The sequence below is a fragment of the Octopus bimaculoides genome, chromosome 6 (assembly GCF_046866305.1).
Source record: "Octopus bimaculoides isolate indiv1 chromosome 6, ASM4686630v1, whole genome shotgun sequence".
NCBI classification, from domain to species: domain Eukaryota; kingdom Metazoa; phylum Mollusca; class Cephalopoda; order Octopoda; family Octopodidae; genus Octopus; species Octopus bimaculoides.
This window is the reverse complement of record NC_142933.1, coordinates 80827020-80831031: the sequence shown is the minus strand read 5'-3', so window position 1 is coordinate 80831031 and position 4012 is coordinate 80827020. Positions and strand designations below refer to the sequence as shown.

Sequence of the window (4012 nt, the reverse complement as noted above, 5' to 3'; positions counted from 1 at the left end):
AGTCTCACAGATGCCCGGATGAACAACATCCCATAATTGTCATGACAGTAGTAGCGAATCATTACTAACATCCGGGCTACACACCGGAAGTATTTGCCAATAAATTAAAAGCTATTCTATTTTCAACACTTTTCTTATACGAAAATATTCTCACTTTAAAAAAGATTTCTTAATATATATATATATATATATACCCATCAAAAATAAACAATTAAATGATATTTATCCAAAATATTTTTTAATCTTAATATTCCAAATGTTTTTATTTTTCTATAGTAAATGCGTATTTAATGTTTTGATTTGTACGTTTTTTTGTTTTGTTTTTTAAAAATAATATACTTGGAAGTAAAACAATGTAATTTATTTTTCCCCGAACCGAATTCTTTTTATGAAGTTTTTATTTTCCCGTTATTATTAAATTGATTTCATATTAAAAAATGGAAAAAAAATATTTCTAGTAATGTCAAACTAACTGAAAGTAGAAATTTCATTAACAGTTTTTATTGCTTAAAATTACCATAAATAAGATATAAATTCTTTTAAAAGTTGTCCAGCGGACGCTTTATTTATGAATGTGGTTTGCAATAAGACATGGTAAAAGGGCAGTCTTATAATTAGACTCTGTAACAAATGCATGAATTAGAAAAGAAAAAAAAAATAGAGAAATGGACGAAACAGAACACAATTGAAAAAGATTACAAAACAATAAACAAATTATTTCATAGAAGTTGCTTATTTACTTCGAAATAATTGAGATCGTAACATGTTCGTTGTAATTATAACTGATTTATTTTGTCATTTTTCGCTAATATACAATAAATATATAATTATACTTTTGGAAAGTATTTTGAATTAATTTATGCATACAAAACAAATATCTTAATTGAAACAGAATGACATTTAAAATGGTAAGAAGGGCAGATCAGATTTTCCCAGATTTATTATCAGGTTATAATACCTGTTGGAACTATCAATTATTTTTTCACCCACTACTTTCTTTTCCATTTATTTTTTACAAACATTTTTTCCTGCGAATTTACATCTTATAAGAAAGTTGTATATTGATTATTAGTAAAATAGTGTTTATATATGATGGGCGAACGAGTTTTCTTGTCAGATATATTTAAAGGTTACAGAAATAAAGACTTCTTTTGAAGATAGAAGGTCACAATTTGCTGTGAATGCATATAGTCTACTGAATTAACCTTCAACTGAGCATTAAAATATTTTCTTATTCACCCTATAAGGATGAAAGGTAACGTTCACCCAGGTAAGATTTCTATCTCAAGAACCGATAAATGCTAAATAATGTATCAGGCTTTGGATTGATACTCTACTGATGCGTGTTGAGTGATCATTCTAAAAAGCGAGGTAGTAATAGTTAACTGTTTACTTTTCAAACATAAAGCAATCGTCATAATCTTGTACACTATTGAGAGGAATGAAACTAATGCTACAGAGAGGGATAAAATCAAAAGATATAGTTAAAGAGGGAGCCTCTGTATGGTCATTCAAACCTACTAGAAAAGGCAACCAAATCTCCCTCAAATGTTATTCATTTGTCTTGCAAAAGGATAATGTAATTTTAGAAACACTATGTTAAGAGAAAAAAATAGCATTGAAAAGTACCAGCTGGTTCAGGGTAAAATAACTAAAGAACATGTCATAAAACATAATGACTTTTTAATAGACTAATTTCTGAGCCAACCATATAAATTTGAGGCAAGCAGCATCTTAATATGTTTTATCTAAAGAATAAAATGTAATACCAGCAACTATATATGTGATCTTGAGCAAAGAGCAGGCAGTCTAATTCAATACTAGATATTCTTCAGTCTTTAAGTCAAAAACTATTAAAAAAATATTAATATAAAAAAGATTTAAAAGAAGAAAATCATCATCGTCATCATAATTTTACATCTGCTTTTGTAGACTAATGAGTTGAATAGGTGTGCTCCATCAGAACATTTTGCTATTTGTCATCTCCATTATGATGTTCAGCATCCTGAAATCAGCTTTTACCGTATCTTAGATTTTTTTTCATAAGAAGGTCCTGTTTACTCAGGTCACTTAACCTGTCTTCACCCAATTGTCATACTTTGTGCGCATTACATGTATCAGTCATCTCTCTCATGCAACTAGGCTGATTCTTGCAATATCCATTTTCTCTCTCAGTTCACCTGCGCTCTGTTCATCATGCACATAGACACTACGTATCAAATACAGCATGCTCATCTCATTTCTTTCCAGCCTTTGTACATACTCTGCATTCAGTTATCATGTATTCCAACCATGCAACTTCACATATTTCACACATGATCATATAATTTGCTCTTTCCTGAAAGAGAGAGAAGTCCTTTGTTGCCAATATGAATAATAGTTTCCTGAAATGTTTCCAACTCATTCTAATTCTGGCTACATTGCTTTTGGAACATCCTGTTCCACTGCTGATTAGGTCATTCTAAACAAACCTTCTGGGAAAGATTGCCTCTCACAAACACTCCTAGTAATAACTACTTCAGTACATGTTTTATGGTGTTCTTCTTTTCAATCAGCTTGCCTCAGATTCCACTGCATCTTTTTGTGTACCCCACTTAACAATGGGTACAAAGAGCAAAGTTCTTAGCTACTCCTTTTCTGCTTAGCAAGCAGAGTTCTATATTCCTTGTGTGGTGTTATGGGCTGTGATGAGCTGTGTGTTGTTGGTGGAGAGAGGTGAGGCAAACAGAAGTGAAGCCAGACCGGAAGGGTCAGACCGGAAGTCAGACACATGCGGTCGAAGGCCAGCACGTGCGTCAGTCAGAAAACAGAGAGGTTACGAGAAAGACGTGTTTTGATCAGGAGCGATTGTGTACTCCGCTGCAGTCGACAAGATAAGGTCCAACGTTTCATTCTGTCCTTTTGCTTCTTGTTGTCTTTTTCCTCCATCACACCACAAGCTATTTCGGCCCATAAAAAAAAAAAAAAAAATTATGAGTGTAGTCCGGATTTCTAGTGATATCATTAAACCATTTTGCGGCGACACGGACGTGGTCGCGTGGCTAAAAAAGATGAAGCTGGTCGCGAAGCTCCAAGGGATAGGCAACTTGGCAAGCTTTCTACCACTGTACTTGGATGGTCCGGCGTTGGCGCTATTTTTAGAGATGGAAGAGAGGGACCAAGTTAGCGCGGAGAAAATAGAAATCTGCTTGATGGAGGCCTTCGCAGAAGGAATGTTTGAGGCGTACGCTCGCCTGGGGAGAGCGAAGTGGACCGGCGAACAGGTCGACGTGTTTTGCCAACGAACTTAGGAGGTTGGCTAGACTGGCAGGATACGAAGGAGAATCGCTGGATCGAACAGTAAAGTTGGCATTTGTAACTGGGTTTCCTGACCACATGTCGGTCGAATTGCAGAAACTGCTGGACGTGAATGCCATGCCCATGGCGGATATAATAACGAGGGCTCGTATGTTAGTTTTGTGTTGTAGATCGACACCGTTGGCAGCAACGGCAACAGCAAAAGGTGGCCGACCAAGGAGTAGCGGAGAGGGGTCGAACAAGGAACGTGTGCGACCGTTCAAAGGACAGTGTTTCCGGTGTCAGGGCCCACACATGGTGCAAGACTGGAAGTTACCCAAGCCTGAGGTCATTTGCTACCGTTGTCGAGAAACAGGACATATAGCCAGCGAATGTCTGCAGGGAAACGGTCTAAAGGAGACTACTGCGCCAGTGGTTGTCCCTTCGGATCAATAAAGGCGCATTTTTTTCTACCCGTTGTTGTTGTGCTAGTGGATGGGAAGATGTCGCGTGCCCTCGTGGACACAGGCTGTACAACAACCCTCATGACTCCGGGAGTGGTAGAGACGTGGAGTGGAGAAAGCAGTGTGAGGGCAGTCGACGGAAGAGAGGTACGCTGTGAAGGCATTACTGATGTGCAGATTGAGGTGCAGGGAGCAAAGCTGACGCTGCAAGCAATTGTAGTTGGCCACTTGGTGGATGAGATTGACGTGGTGATGGGGATGGATGCAATCAC

At 37.2% G+C, this 4012-nt stretch overlaps 1 pseudogene; it reads left to right on the top strand.

Moving 5' to 3' along the window:
• The first annotated feature begins 2776 nt into the window (after positions 1 to 2776).
• On the top strand, positions 2777 to 3732 carry LOC149135284 (uncharacterized; annotated as a pseudogene).
• Positions 3733 to 4012: the final 280 nt, after the last annotated feature.